The 17,236-nt window shown below is 38.9% G+C and overlaps 1 pseudogene across 1 annotated transcript in view; it reads right to left on the minus strand.

Moving 5' to 3' along the window:
• Positions 1 to 17,032, minus strand: part of LOC143387185 (threonine--tRNA ligase 2, cytoplasmic-like) — a 105,762-nt pseudogene extending 88,730 nt beyond the window's left edge. The window contains exon 1 of the transcript XR_013154881.1: positions 17,000 to 17,032. The product of XR_013154881.1 is annotated as a threonine--tRNA ligase 2, cytoplasmic-like (transcript). The remainder of the gene's footprint in view (positions 1 to 16,999) is intronic.
• Between the last annotated feature and the right edge of the window lie 204 nt (positions 17,033 to 17,236).

Consider the following 17,236-nt stretch of genomic DNA (forward strand, 5'->3'; position numbering starts at 1 on the left):
TGGAGCAGCCAGTGCAGCAGGGGTCCCTTGCTATGGCATGACCCCCTCACCCCACTGCACCTACCAGAAGAATCAACTGGCGAGGCCACAGGCTAAGGTCACATGTCTAACTGAAAACCAAAGGGATGAGGATAAAAATGAAGTCAAATAAATGAAAGGATTTTTGTAGACTTTTAAGGGATAGATGGCAAGTTCGGAGTTTATAAGCAAAAGCTGAAATTTTATTTTTAAACTTTGCTGTATAACCTTTGTTCTAATCCTACAAATAGTCAAAATCCCACAGATAACCTCATGGAACTATCTAAACAATAAATAATTAATTGGGGACAAAAACCAAATTCATACAAGTGATGGTAAACATTTACCATCTAATCTGACTACATTTTTTTTTCATCTTGATTTCTAGTTTCGATTGGGTCCTAATATCTTAAGAAATACTAAGACACATTTTCTATTCCTAGTTTATTTTCCATTGGTTTTATTTTCCAATCATGCCTTACCTTTTGTGTCTTCTCTGGATTTTAGTAGTGAAAAGAAAAAGCATATTTTAGAATAAATGTTTTTTAAAAAAACCCTCATGTCCCCTAAAATCACCCTCATATTCGAGTTACTTGAGTAAAATGTAGAAATTCTTTTTTTTTTAAGAAAGAGTGAGAGAGAGTGAGAAAGAGGGAGAGAGAGAGAGAGAATTTTAATATTTATTTTTTAGTTTTCGGCAGACACAACATCTTTGTTTGTATGTGGTGCTGAGGATCAAACCCGGGCCACACGCATGCCAGGCGAGCGCGCTACCGCTTGAGCCACATCCCCAGCCCCATAAAATATAGAAATTCAAAAGTATTCGAGGTAATATAACAACCAAATAGACATTGTAAAAGACATATACTTAAAATGATTAAAGACCCAGAGAAATAAAAATCCTGGCAAAAACAGGGTAAATAAAAAGATTAGGAAAAGCTGATGGGAATATATTCAAATATGTCACAAATAAATATAAGTAATTATATGTGTCCATTGAACCGATAAAAATGTAAGTTGTGTAAAAAGGGAAAAATAAACCTCACAAAATACACAGAGACACATGTAGATACAGAAAGGTTAAGAGGGAAATTTATATATACTAGAGGATTTTAGATTCTGGGACTGGTGGATCAGGTAATTTAGTCTAGCCCTTCCTATGAACAGAACTGGAAAAAATATAAAGTGTATTTTTCTCAAAGGCAAAAAGAACCAATAAGATAGCAAAAAATAGCCATACCAGGTTCTGGGAAAAGAGGCGTCTGAGAGATGAGCCAAACATGGGGCAGTTTTCCCACTTAGTGGTGTCCTCTAATTCTGGAGAATGAGGTTGTAACACTGTGACTCCATCCAGGCTAAAGGGGCTGATCACTGGAGTCTGAGGCCCACCAAAGTTGAGAAGACTAGTGAATCCTCCTTTGGAATCCCAAAGACGTGAAGAACCAGAAATTGGGAAGCCCTCAAGGCTGTCACAGATTTCCAATCATCTTAGTTCTTGAGACTGAAGTGATGTGATCCCAGATTGCTACTGCTGCAAACTGCTTGGCACACATACAACCCATTCTGAAAAAAGAAAACTACATCATCCTAGATCTTCACTGATTTTCAAATGTTTGTATTTTTCTGCTACTTAATTAAAAATAATCAGACATATGAAAAGATAAAACTTCATGGGAAAAAGCTGTTAGAAACCACAAGCAACAGCAACATACCCAGAAGTGTACTAGTACTAGTATATGAGACCAAAAGTGCAAAATAACTGTGTGTACTATACCCAAAAAGATAAAAGACAAGATTGATCTATTTGGCAGAGAATTGGAAACTTTAAAGAAGAACCAATGAACATGAAAAGAGGTTAATCTCATTAGTGATTAGGAAATGCCTGCTAAAACTACAATGAGCTACTAATATACTCCAACCATGATGGCTCAAATTAAAACACACACACACATACACACACACACACACACACACACACACACACAGCATTGCTAAAGATATTGAGTAACAGGAACTCTCAAGCACTGCTAATTTAAATTGTTTAAACCACTTCACAAAACTTAGTGTTACCTAATAAAGCTGAACATATGTGTAACCAGTGCCATGGCAATTTTACAGCTAGGTTATACATCCAACACGACTCGTGCACCCGAACACCAAGAAACATACACAAGAAAATTTCCAACAGCAAAATTTGGGTACTGGAAGGAAAACTGGATAATCCAGTAATAGATTTTAACACACTTGTTTCAGTAAATTGATCAAGTAGAGACAAGCAGAAAAACAACTGACAAGCCCAATTTAAAGGAAATATGCAGACCCAATTGATGAACCATTATTTTCAACTGCACTGACAACATTTAATAAAAAAGAAAAAAAAAACACCCTGAATTTATTGGGTAGTGACGCAAATTTTAACAAAGATAAAATAATCATTGCCCTGTAGACTACATATCTTACAGCAATTAAATCAGAAATCAAGGGCAAAAATAGTACCTCTCTTCTTGGAAATGTATAGGCACAGTGCTGAAAAATCACAGGTCTGAGAAGAAACCATAAAGGATATTAGAAAATATTTAAAACTACAGTGAGAATCAAAGCACTACATTTTTAAATACATGGGACTCTGTTAAATCACTAGAGAGAAAATCGGAGATTCACAAATACATAAGAAAAGCAAAAAATCTGAAAATCAGTAATCTCAATATGTGACTCAAAATGAGAAAAAAACAGTATACAGTATAATCAGGAGCAGAAATTAGTAAGATTAAAACAAACTCTTTTTTTTAAAAAAAATCAACAAAACTAAAAGCTGGTTTTTAAAAAAGATTTTTAAAAATAGGGCAATATCATGAATGAAGAAAGGGTTTCACCTATAGATGCACCCAACTTTTTTTTTTTTTAAGAAGGGGTTGGGGATGTGGGTTTGGGTCAGTGGTAGAATGTGAGCTTAGCATTTGTGAGGCCTTAAGTTCTATCTCTAGCACCAAAAAGAAAAAAAGAAGAAATAAAGAAAGAGTAAGTAGCCAGGCACAGTGGCCCAAACCTGTAATCCCAGCAGCTTGGGAGGCTGAGGCAGAAGGATTGTGAGTTCAAAGCCAGCCTCAACAACAGTAAGGGGCTAAGCAACTCAGTGAGACCCTGTCTCTAAATAAAATAGAAAACAGGGTTGGGGATGTGGTTCAATGGTTGAGTGCTCCCAAGTTCAATCCCTGGTACCAAAAAAAAAAAAAATGAAAAAGAAAAAAGAAAGAAAGAAAAGAAGCAGTAAGTCTATGCAATACAATTGAAATTTAGGGTAAAAATGAACAGTTTTAAAGGAAAAATGAAAAATAAACATTTTAAGGGAAAAATGTAACCTCAAATTAAGTCAAGAAGAAACAAAACTTGAAGAAGAAATTGAATCAGTAATTTATAATTTATTCCCTCAAGACAAACTAAAAACAAACAAAACGCTGGACACTAGCCCTGGATAATATTAGTGGTAAGTTAGATCAAACATTCAAGATGCATATCTCTATTTACACAACCTTCCAGAGAACAAAAAATTAAGAAAGTATTCTCAACTGATAGAATGAAACTAGGAAAAACAAAAGAAACCAAATCAAACAAGTACAATATGAACATCTTCCTAACACAGATGTACAAATTTCAAATAAAACATTAGAGAACTCAATTTTGCAAAGTCTTAAATAGTAACACTGTCAAGTTCAACTTATCCAAGTAACATAAAAACAGTATCATGCTAGAGAAATCTATCAAGATAATTGTCATTCAGGAAACTGACAGATTAAAGGAGAGAGAATGCATTATCATCTCAATAAGTAGAAATAACACAATTTAAAATTCAAGGCTTACTCATGATACAAACTCTTAGCAACTTAGATCAGAAGTTTAATAAAGGCTATCTACAAAAACATAAAGCAACTATCATACTTAATGATGACAAGAAAATTGTCCTTTTATAATCTGATCTAAGATAAGGGTGCCCACTCACTGCCTGTACCCATCACTGTACAGAGCATCAACATGGAAATGAGACAGAGGATGGACATAAGAACTAGAAAAGGAGACATGGACCTATCATACATGCAGAGAACAGGAAAGTGCTTGGAATAACCATAGAAATCTATAAATTATTGATATTAAAATGAAAGGCTGCTGGTTATAACATAAAAATAGAATAGTCAATGACACATCTATCCATCTAACACAGTTAAAAAATGAAAATACAAATATGAGCCATTGAAAATAACCAAAAACTACCCAACAAATCTAATTAGTCATGTAAGATAAAACATTATTGAAAGTAATTTTAGAAGAATGGTAATGTGCTCTGTTTGCATATAAACAAGAGTTCAAATTATAAGATACTAATTCTCCCCCTTCTAATTAAACATATTCATTGTAATTCCAAGGTCCATGTTAAGGTTGTGGATGTGTGTAAAATCTGCCAGGAAAATCAATGGGCCAACCAACTGACACAACATTAAAGAACACCCAAGGTAATGTGGGAAGGCACTTGCCCTACCAGTTTTCAGGATTTGCTATTAAACTATAGTAACTAAGACAGTGTGGTTTCTACCAAACAGACCAGTGGGAAAGAGAAACAGACCCACATGCATTTGGAAACCTGATATTCAATAGACAAGATATTATATATATATTAGTATAGAAAAGATTAAACACTCAATATATAGTGCCAAAATAGTTGGTAATCCATATTGAAAATAACCAATCTCTTTCTCACCACACTCAGAAACTCGATTTTAAAATTAAAGACCTACATGGGAAAACCAACACTTCAAATCTAAAAATATGTATGTATGTGTGTGTGTGTGTGTGTGTGTGTGTGTGTGTGTGTGAACATGAACATATTTATTATGAACATCTTTATTACCCAGAGAAAAAAAAGCATTTTTAAAAAGACATTAAAAGAGCAAAACTCATAGCTCAGTGGTACAGTACTTGTTTATCATGCAAGAGGCCCTGGGTTTAAATCTCTGCACTGCAAAAAAAAAGAGAGAGAGAGAGAGAGAGAGAGCAAAAATCAGACAAGACTGATAATATGACGACATTAAAGTTAAGAGCAACAACCAGAAAGTGAAAGATAAGCCACAAACAAGAACACATTTGCAATGCATATTGCCATCAAATGACTAATAACAAATACAAAGTACTCCCAAAAATCAATGATCAATCTTGTCTTTCAATAACTTCATTGTTGTTAAAAGTGTGAAGATCTTCAATTTTGCTTCCATTTTGAAAAATGAACATCTAGCCTCTCGGAGAGTATTCTCTACCTTATTGTCATGCCAATGCAGAAGGCTACAACTGATTGGAATAAAAACTATCAAAAACAATTTAATATTAATTCTTAATAACTTTTATAATTATGAAAATATGATAACTGTACAAATGTTGTAAAGATAGTAAGATATATATTTGAATATTCAAAAATTAAAACATTAAGATGGAAAATAAACATAAAACATAAGAATCATTAATAATGCCTCATATGCCCACATAATCCTTATTAATATTGCAGAATTTTTTTCAACACTTTCTTTCCATTAATGAACACATTCACTTCTATGCATGACACATTGAGTCTGAGGCAAAGGTGGCTCCATCCAGCAGCAGTATCCATCAATCAGTAGAAGATGCAAACTAATGCTTAAGAAAGAGGTTAAGTCTGGGAGTGTTGTCTGCGGAGGTCACATTTGTTGACTTGGGAATTGCTAGTGCAGGAAGAGACTGTGGAAGGAACATTAAGAGTGAGAATTAGAAGTTGGGATAAGGGTCATGTTAAGATGTTGGAGGAAAGAACTCGAAAAAAAGAGAAGGTGGGAGGAGAACTGGGCTACTGTGGAAACATTTCAAGAAGAGGGTATTAATCAACTGCCACATCCTGCACAGAATGAGTGCTAAGAAAAGGCCAGCACATTTAGCAGTCAAGAGGGCTGTGCTGAAAATGTCAGATTACAGGAATGCAAAGAAAACAGATAAGGGAGGTAGAGATGCCTGGGTGTAGATCATGCAGTCAACAAATCCGGCAAGAAAAAAAAAAAGTGACAAATGAATAGGAAGTTTTCATCAAGATAAGAGAGATTCAGGAGAGAAGTCCCAAATATTGGAAGACTGAAGATACTAGAGAAAATAAAATAGACTCAAAGCCCTGACAGCAGAAAGGGAGGAGGAACTTGTGAAAGGAGAATAAGACTTGTCAGGAGAAAAGAGCCAGTATGACAAAAGAGATTCTTTTCTTTCTTTGACTTTTTTCTATCTTGTGGCATTGGAGATGGAACCCAGGGTCTTGCACAGGCTAGGTAGGCACTCTATCACTGATCCACATCCTAAGCCCACAAAAGAGATACTTCAAGTTGATGAGGTCAGGAGGACCCTCAGGGTAAGTAAACTCAGAATTCAGTACCCAGATATGTCAAAAAGCAACTTAAACCAAGAAATATCCACATTAACCTTACTAGGACAGGAAAAAAAAATCTATGTCTTTGCTTCAGTTACCCATGGCATGAGAACCAAGACTAATACATCAACGATTTTATAAGAATTGATGGTAAAGGAAAGAATTTTAATTGGTTAACCACTGACAAGTTCCTGTTTCCTTAAAAGCAGCAAAATATTAATTTATTTTAATTTTGAATTTCGGATGTCAGTGTGCATCCACAGAAGATAGTCAATAAATACTGCTAAGTGTTATATGCAATGAATGTTTCTGTGCTACATAGTCAACAGCATAATTGCTAGTTTAAGATACAGAATTAAAAGCAAAACCAATTCAAGGTGAAAGAACCCAACCCAGATCTTCCTATATGTCTGTGACTAAATCAGGAATACAGTGACTCATAGCACTTTATGTAAGTTATATTGAAGTTGCTTCCCTGGAACAGAGAAGTTGGGCTGACCTGTCCCTGTGATCTTCCCCAACCTTTCCACATCCAAACCTCACACTTCTCTTTGGGCCTATCAAAACTCAGCCCCACCTTGAGTGACGCCAAGTCAAACAGGCACAGACATCCTTGTGTCATGAACCCAACAAACTGGAGAAACAAGAATGCTTACTGATCTCCATAACTATTGCTTAAAAGGGGACCTAAAATTTATAAGTAATAAAAACAATTACCTTCTAAGCATATGCACAACTAAAGCTTACAATTGCACTATGTGGAACTTCTAAAATGGCTTTTGACTTCAAATACAAACATACATTAGAGGCAAAAGCTAACTATGAACTTTGTTATAAAGCCATGTATGAAGAGTTGATGTGACTTGAGAAAGTAAAGCTTGCAAAGATTCTTACTGAATGTAGATTTCAAAATGTTAAAACAACTTTAGTTTCCAAAATAGCTGTTAATTTCCTGTAATGTTAAGTAAATTAGTAAGTTAAGTGTGGAAGTCTCTGAGGTAATAGCAAAGCAATATCAGAGGGAAACTGAGGTTTTTTTGTTTTTGTTTTTTTTTTTTTTTTGTACTCTCTTGGAACTATTTGGAGAATGACTGTCAGGAGTGAAGTCACAAAGAAATGCCTACACTCACAGTATTCCACATTCCACAGATGTTTCTGCTCCTTGCTCTAATGAACCCTTCTCTCTTTGTTTTCACATCCTCCAGTAACACTGTAGATCTCCTAGGTCATTCAACATTTTGAATTTACGTCTAATTAGTTCAAACTGCCACCACAAATCATCTCTTTTTTGTGCCTCAAAATTTCCTTATTCTCAAATTTCTTCTTAAACTCCAAACTTAAAATTCTTTACATTTACCTTTTCAACATTTTTCAAGTTCAGCCAGCAGCACCAGATCCTTCCATCCATTTTCCTTCTCCCTCTTCTGTTCCAGTGATCCATAAAGATTCTCTAAGCCTCTATCTTTCTGTAATTATTGTCAGGCGTTTCAAAAAAAAAAAAAAAAAGAAAGAAAAAAACTCTTGCATCTCCCTGAGGTGGTGGTGGAGTTAGAAGGGGCTCTGCATAGCACTAAATTAATCATGACCAATGAGGAATTTCTAAAAACTCTAATGCCTGCTGAGCTACACATTGTCATTCAAATGACTACAAATTCCCAACATTTCCAGTCCTCCTCAAATAGGTTAAAAGAGGCTCTTATGAGATGTCAAGAGCTTTGTAATATTTCAAACAACCAATAAAAAAATTTAAAAAATAAAAAAAGTAAACAGCAGCAACAAGAATATACTGAATTATATAATTTTCAAAATGAATTTTCATGCCGAAATGGTGTGGAAAGCCAGTGATTACAAGTCACCAAGATAAAAGGAAATAACTCAAAGTCTACAGTTGGAGCAAAAGGAAAAATAGTGAAATATTTTAAAAGCTAGTTTGTGATTTTCATTCTCTAATTGCAATAAGTCAAAATTTAATATGCAACAGAGAATGGAGAAACAAAATTAATAAATATGATGGCTCATGTTATATCAAAACATGAAAATGAATATCAAATGTGATTTTAAAAAGATCGAAAATCATGTTTGCAGTACAGGTACATCACTAGTTTTAAATAATGAACTTTGACCAACTGAAAAAAATCAACAACAAAAAAGCTTGACTTCTTTATGAAAGCACTAAAGACTTCAAAGAAGGGTGGCTGCACTTTCATTTCCACTCCCCAAAATATAACAGAGCCACTTCAGCCCTTCCACTACAGTCCTCCAATTATGGAAGTCCTGTGCATGTAAATCACCTTCAAACAAGCACAGGGTACGTCAAATTCCCACTCAGCCCTACACAGCTAAATAACAGCTGCCTCCAGCAATTCAAACAACCAAAATAACTTCAAATTGGAAAAGTTTTTTCCGCTTTCATTTTCACATTAAAGTTCATCCATCATGAACTTCAGTAGAGTTTTGACGAGTGGGAAGTAACTGAATGGTCTGGAGAAGGCAGCCAAGCGGCACCCGCTAGAAAGCCCTGCCCCCCTGTGGCCAGATGCGCTGCTTGTGCAGCCGATCAGCCTGCTCTGGGACCAAAATTATGTGCAGCGCTCACCTCTGGCTGCTGAGAGATTCAGAATAAAGTCTCCTCCGCGGAAACACACCTATCCCAGACTTAGTGGCTGGGACTAAAGGGACACACAACTGGAGGGTATGGTTAAACAGCTGGTGTCTGCACCAGGCCTCACATAAGGTCTCCGCATGGCTGCAGGAAGCAGGGGCATTCAAGGTCTGAGATGACTCTGAGGCCCCATTTAAGTGACATCTTTCCTGTTCACAAATATTTTGTGACCTTGTAGTTCATATTAAAGGTCACGGCTGACTTTCTGAGGTACTTGAGGGCATAAGAGGCATCTGGGCACTCTGGGCTTTTGGTACTATCTCTGTCAGCTTCCTACTCTGAGGTCCTTCCTGGACCACCTCTCCCTCCTGCAGTTGCCCAGGGTCTCTCTTGGAATGTTTCAATCCTCTCTGGTTCACATTCATAGTTTCCAATCAAGAGTCTATAGGCACTGAATTCTACTCACCAACAGCCATGTTCCAAACCTATACTCTGTCCCCCACCCCTCAGGGTAGGCTCTCAGCTCTCTGTGGATGATGGCTGGCTGCAATGCTGGTGAATCACAAGAGAAAACAGGAAAAATGCCATCCCAGCTATCCATGAGCTATGGTCTGTGTTCTCCTCACATTCATGTGTGGCAACCTAATCCCCAAGGTGATGATATTAGGAGGTGCGGCCTTCATGAGGCAATTGGTCACAAGAGTAGAGATCTCACAAATGAGACTGGTGCTCTTACAGAAGAGGTTCACGGGGGCTTATCTGCCCCATCCACGGAGGATACAGTGAGATGTCTGTGAGAAATGAGCCCTCAACCAGACACCAACTCTGCCAGTGCCTTGATTTTGGCTTCCAAAACTGTGAGAAATAAACATCTTGGTTATAAGCCACTCAATTTATGGCATTTTGTTTTAGCAGCCTGAAAGGATGAAGACCCCAAGCATTTGAATAACAACCTTTGGAAACTGAGTTTGGCCCAAGTCCATTAGTAACTTTCAGAGAGGGGCTTCCAGAACAAACACGCTGCCCCAAAGATATTCTGGGGAAGACTGGGTGGGTCTTATGGCAGCTTGCAAGTGAGTCTCTGGGGAATGAGCCTTCCTAGCACCTATGGAGTCATTACTGAAGAAAACTTAACTCTAACATTTCATTTTCCCTCTGGCCACAGGAAAGAAAATGACTCCTTCCTTCCCAGTGTGTCTTCTCAGGCCTGTTTTGAGCCAACACAAAGAACCAGGGCTGTCCATGAAGGTGGGCTTTGCTCCTCCCCACCAGATAGAAAACAACGTATTTTGAAACTTCCATTTTTCATTCTAATGCTCAGAAGTCACGTAATAATCAGGTGAGTTAACTGTTTTCATTTGCATTAGCGGAAATAGAATGATATGTTTCAAAGACAACTACAACCTATTTTCTACATGTACTTGAAATTATATGTATATGAAAATAGACAAATATAATACATTATTTCCTTTGATCCTCAGGCACGATTTATTCTGTTCAATAACAAATGTGGAGATTAAATGATTCTGTTCACTGATCAAATAATGAAATAATCTAAGATCATCTCTGGAAAGGTGAGACAGATCCATATTACATAAAAACAAATTATTTCCATAAATTAACTCATGAGTTAACTCATTCAACACACATACACATGCGCACGTGCACACACACACGCACACACACACACACATCCTTTTCTTTCTGAATTTTTCAACCTTCTTCAGTCTGCCCGATGCCCCACTGCCCTCAGTCAGTGTCACTAATCTCCTCCAAATGTCCCCAACCTGCACCACATGCACTACCAACAACCCTAAGCACAGCACACAGAGGGGCACTCCTTTCACAGACTGAGGGGAGGACAGCTGCAACATCAGAAATGTAAGAAAACTAAGAATTATATGATATCATCTCTGCAGAGTTTGAAGCAGCAATGGCTCTTTCAATTCTGTGGCTAGGAGAAAAATGACGTTATCCCTCCTGTCGAGAAGAAAAAAAAAAAAAGAGAGAGGAATGACCTCCTCTGACCACTGGCAGGTCCACATTGCCTTTGCCCTCTCCCAAATATTTGAGGCTACAGTCTCTGATCACTTGTTCCCTCCTGGAAACTCCCCTTCTCAGCTTCTTCAACATCTATGCATGAATTTCTCTCCTGATTTCTCCACGCCTGACTGCCCCTGCTCTGGTGATGTTTTCTGGCTCTGCATTTTTTTAGCAATCCATGTTCACAAAACAAAACTGGCAACAGAATCCTTCTCCCCACCTCGCCCTTCTGTAAAAACAGAAAAAGCAGAGCTACTCTGGCTGGAGGGGAGGATGAGGCGTGAGACCCCGTCCCTCGCCCTCCACATTACCCACTGTCACCTGGGGCATCTCTGCAGAGCTCTGTGGTTCATAACCAAGGGCAGGGAGTTCTCAGCTCCAGCTCCATTTCCCCTCCTCTGCTCCCTCCAACCCCAGGACCAACTCCCCATTTCTGTCACAACAAAGTTTTATGTGCTCTTCTGGATCCAGTTTAAGGACCATCTCCTCTGTGGTGCTTCCTGTCCTGAGCAGATTTGAGCACTCTGTTATCCTCGGAGGTATCCTGTGTTGCCTCCACTGTAGTACATGAGCAATGTTCATTTACACCTATGCCTGCTCTACTCAATTTCAACCATGTTAAAGGTTGACAGGTTGATGATGGTGGAGGTGGTAGTGGTGTATGTGTGTGTGTGTGTGAGAGAGAAAAAGACAGAGAGACAATGGGAGGGGAGTCCTAGGTGAACCTAAAATGAAGCTTGGACATATTCTGGTTGTGAGGGAGGTGTCTTGATCTGCATGTAGAGTCTGTGAGGAAGGCAGTCAAATGGGGAAATGGGAGAGGAAAGGTGGCTGTTGGTCTCCAGCCCAGTCAACAAGAACCAAATCTAAGCCTTAGAAAGGGAGAGATTCTGGCAAAATCCAGTGTTAATAAGATTTCTGTCACTGTGATAAAATACCTGAGATAATCAACTTAAAAAGATAAAGGTTTAGCCAGGCACAGTGGCACATGCCTGTAATCCCAGTGACTAGCTAAAGCAGGAGGACTGCAAGTTCAAGGTCAGCGTCAACAGTTTAGAAGACCTTGTCTCAAAATTTAAAATTGAAAAGGGCTAGGGATTTGGTAAAGTGCCCCTGGATTCAAACCCCAGTATGGGGGGTTGGGGGCAGGGGTAGTTTGGACTCACAGTTTCAAAGATTTCATTGCACAGTTGCTTGGCCTCCGGTGGCCCAATGCATTATGGCCAAAACATGTAGTAAAGGAGGCTGCTCACCTCACAGAGCTGGGAAGGAAAAAGGGAGAGAGGAAGGTGCTGGGGCCTCACTCAATATGCCCTTCAAGTACACACCCCAGTGACCAACCTTACTCCCACCTCCTAATCCTTTCACCACTTCTCACCAGTGCCACATGTGGGCCTTTGGGGACATTCAAGATTCAAACTATAGCATTCAGGAACTGCTTTCATGAGAGACTTTATGAATCACAAGTTAAGGCAGAATGCTAAAGGCCTCATTCTCTTCTTTGAAATAATAATTTCTCTATTCATTTCATTAAGATCTAAATTTCTAAAAAGACCTGTATTTTCTATTCAGAAAATCTTGCCTAAAAATGAATAAAATCCTGCCTAAAATCAGAGCCAACAACTCCCAAACTAGCAGTTGCTAGTGAAAATAAACTTTAAAGAGATAAGAAATGCTGCAACAGGTTCAAGATGGAAACAAAATTCTAAGATGCAAAATCAATCCAGGAAGGCTGTTAGACAAATATGAGTCTGGCACTATTCATAAGAATGGAGAACTTGTAGCCACTGTACTTAGGACCATTTTAAAGAAACCAAGAGTCCTTGCAAGACTGCCTGTCTATAAGAGTCCCTTAGAAATATCTGGACATTCACAGTTTAATGAAGAAGGTAACCATTAAGGCAAAAATCTCCTACTAATTGATTGTCAACTGGCAGACTGCATTCAGGCCGGCCTCTGGAATTCCTAGTTATATAAATAGCTGGATTTCTTGTTCTGCAGAAAAGCTTTAAATCTCTCTGACTCCTCTCACTTTGGAAAATTAATGAGGGCGATAATCCCAGTAGATTCCTCTCCTCTCCAGCAATGCACACCCCCTGCGCTCCAGAGGGTTAAGAGCAGACCAAGGCAGGCTCTGGTGTCACATCCAGTTTGCAGATGCAGGACCAGCAAGGTACACTGGACTCTCACTTGGTGAATTGGGACTAGGGAGGGCAAGTCCATGGGACCAGGGACCTCTAGGGAGAGGACCTATTTATGATCACTTGTGAGACTCTCCTTACAAGTTGCTTTGCTTTTCTTTTTAAAAAAGTGAATACTATGGGGCTAGGATAGAGTACCTGCCTCGCATACACAAGGCCCTGGGTTCAATCTCCAGCACCACACACACATTTTTGTACTTTGTGTGTACAAAAAAGAACACTCTGTTGGCTAATCAACAATTCTTAACAGCCATATGGATATAATGCTATGCTACATACTAAGGATGTAAAAGAAACAAGACTGTCCTGGTCCTTGTCCTGGTAGAGCTAACTTTCTCATGCAGAAGACAGCCAGCAGAATAAGTCCTAACAAGTAAGATCACTGCTAAGACACCAGTGAAATCAAGACCACTAGGCCACCAGGCTCTTGTCTAAACTGCAGAAGACAGTAGTTGGGGATTTTACATGAGAGAGAGACAGAGACAGAGACAGACAGTGCACGCAAGTGAGAAAGATTACACAGGCATTCTCCCTTGACATACGAGATAAGTGATATGGCTTTATAATATGAATTTACAGCCCAATTCATGAATTTAGTTAACCCTTCTCGAGTTATTCTACAATTATGGAAAATCCTGTGACTACTGTGCAAGTCAGAGTTTGGGCTGTTTTTATTTTTTTTATTTTTTCCCTATACATTAAAAACAAAAAACTAAACAAAATTAAAGTTGCTACCATGTAAGCTAGGAAGTTAAAGAAAATATTGTGTAAGCAAAACAAAAAAAGAAAAAAGAAAAAGAATCAGAAATTATTAGAAAACACAATTTTGACCTTGGAGTCCTCATTGGAGTCTAGGGCTAAGTGGCTAAAAACTTAATGAGAAATACTGGTGTGATCTTGGAATATCTCCTCACAAAAATTCATCAATTATCAAGTGGAAAAATGGTGAATTAAACATGTCGAAGTCTGGCAGACACAACATGACTAGGATAGCAAGGCGAACGTCACAATGGCGGGATGGCTTCCCTCTGTGCTCGCGGTGAGGCACTCAGAGCACAGCATCATTTCAGTTTTCAGTGGTATTTCTGCCAATAATATATGACCTGAATCCGGTCATGAAGAAACACTTGGATGGAACTAAGTTGAAGATTCTTTAAAACTGTCAAGGACATAAAGGACAGGGAGAAACTTATTGTCGTTTCCATTTTCAGCATCCTGCACAGTCTAGCCACTAGCAAGGCCATTTATTCACTTAATCACGTCTCTTCACTCATTCAAAAAATACTGAGTGAGCTCTACAAAGCCCTTAACATTATTCCATATATTATACAAAAACAAAAAACAAAAAAAAAAACCGTAGTTTTGTGACATAATCTGTGCTTGAAATTGGGGAGGAAATATATACATATAAATTATACCGTAAGAGATCTTGCATAGATTTCCTGGAACGAGGGAAAAATTAGGGAACACAAGTTTTCAAAGAGTTAACTGAAAACACAATTTCAGGTATGAAAACCTTTTTTGCATTTTAAATCTGGCTGCATTTCCCCCCTAAAATGTATTACACATTGCTGCCTTCTTTATCTGAACACAATTCAGTTTATGCAAATTTTAGTTGTGTACATCTAAATAATGCAATAAAAAATAGTAACAGGGCTGGGACTGTGGCTCAGCAGTAGAGTGGCAGAGCGTTTGCCTAGGTTCGATGCTCAGCACCACATAAAAATAAAGGGTTAGGGTTGTGTCCATCTACACCAAAAAGTAAAATTTTTTTAAAGGATAGTAACAAAGCTTCGCTTTACAAACAAACCTGAAACTATGCAAATGCCCCAGATTAAGAGCAAGCATCAAACCAGGCATTGTGGCACCTATCTGTAATCCCAGCAGCTCCAGAGGCTTAGGCAGGAGGATTGCAAGTTCAAAGCCAGCCTTAGCAACTTAGTGAGGCCCTAAGCAACTTAGTGAGACCTGCTGGGAGCCATTAGCCAAGTAGGTATGACAATTTCCTTGCCAGCGTACCCCCATGTTGCTTAGTGGAAGGTGACCTTGCTCAAGGACCAGGGCAGATCCGTGTTTAGGGTGTTCCCGGTTCAGGATAATCTGAGTTTAGGGTGTTCCCGGTTTAGAATAGGGCATATCCTGCTGCCTGAGTTCCCCTTGAGTTCTCACAGGATTCAGAATATATTTGGGAGACAAAAGCCCAGTGGAGGTGGATTTGGGCGGAGAACGTGGATTTTCCCAGAACGTGTTTGTAGAGTGCCAGTGACAGATCGGGAATAAAGAATTGCTATTTGAATCTACAAAGCTGTGAGTGGCTCGTGATTTGTGCCCAGCCAGACTGCGGCAGAGACCCTGTCTCTAAATAAAAAATAAAAAGGGCTGGGGACATAGCTCAGTAGTTAACTACTCCTGGGTTCAATCGGTGGTACCTGCACCTCACCTCCCCCCAAAATATGAATAAACATCAAGAATTTCATAATTTCTTTTCTTTTTCTTTCTTTTTCTTTTTTTTCTTTTTGGTACTGGGGATTGAACCTATGGACTATTGAATGTGAGGCAGGCACCCTATCAACTGAGCTATATCCCCAGTCCAAGAATTACATAATTTCAAACTGGCAGGTGGAGCATACTACAACTTGAGTCTGTACTGCTAACCATGGAAAGACAGTTCATATGGAGAACGAAAGAAGCCCCCAAACTCTGTAAGCCTCAGGGGAAAATCCATCTCACAATTGTATAAATTTCAAAGTGCAGGGGCCTCAGAAATACATCTGTTTCATAAACAACTATATTTTACCTACTTATGATATGGCTTTTACTGTAGCATTTCCTGGCCAGTACAGGTATGAATTCCTGACCACTGGGGTACATAAGTAGAGTATATCCCACAAGTTACCTACAAAGTATCCAAAACTTCTTTCCTTACTAACAGAATCTGATTTTTATCCTTAGGAGCCTGTGCTACCAAAACTCCCAATTTTTTAATACTTGCTTTACATGACAACATGTCATGTTCTTGCCAAGGAGATATAGGAAGATATCCCTGGGGAGGGCATCTTCTCTAAACTAAAAGGACAGAGCTAGTGAACTAGGAGAAAGTGTCTTGTGCCCCTTGACCCCCTTCATCTTGCTAAAAATACAAGATGCTATCTTGGGATGAAAGAAATGAGTACTGAGGCTGACAGCATGAGAAGGAAGGGTGGAGAAAGCTGGGTCTCTAAGAAATGCCACGGCAGCTGCACCAGAGCTGGACTGCTACCTCATCCTCCTTGCTAGATAAGAAAAACTCCCATTCCTATACTTTAAATTACTCTCATTCCATCAGCCAGAAGTAATGATACCTAAAAAGTATTTATTTGCTCCCACCAAAGTCTTCTTTGACCGTACTTTTGATAGTCTTAGAGCTATAATTTACGAATCCTCAGACTTTGTTCAAAGGACCCAGTTAAGCAAATCAGTGTAGTCTTTGCATTCACCAGGCCACAGACTGGCCCAATCATAAAAAATGGTAAGTAAGAAAGAGTTTGAGGAGGCTTCCCATGCTATGAGAGACAGCCACAGAAAGAGACACTGGTTCTTCTCTACTTATCTGTGTTTATGTGAGGCCTGGAACTGCTGTACCCACTGTTACAAACCTTCCAATGAAATCCATGCAGAGAGGAGTGTAGATGCATCTATTACCTCCATCCCCAAACCCACATCCATTACCTCCACTTCCAACTCCACATCCTCCACCTCCATACCTACCATCACTTTACCACCTCCACTTCCACTTCTAATATTGACACCTCTACCTCCTCAGTCACCACCTTTCCTACCATCTCCATCTCTTCCATCTCCATGTCTACCACTCGTAGCACCTCCACCTTCACCTCCCCTACCTCTACCTCCACGTGTAACATCTCTACTTCTACCTCTACCACCTCCACCTTCACCCCCCTCACT

Source organism: Callospermophilus lateralis, unplaced genomic scaffold (genome assembly GCF_048772815.1).
Source record: "Callospermophilus lateralis isolate mCalLat2 unplaced genomic scaffold, mCalLat2.hap1 Scaffold_121, whole genome shotgun sequence".
Classification (NCBI taxonomy): Eukaryota; Metazoa; Chordata; class Mammalia; order Rodentia; family Sciuridae; genus Callospermophilus; species Callospermophilus lateralis.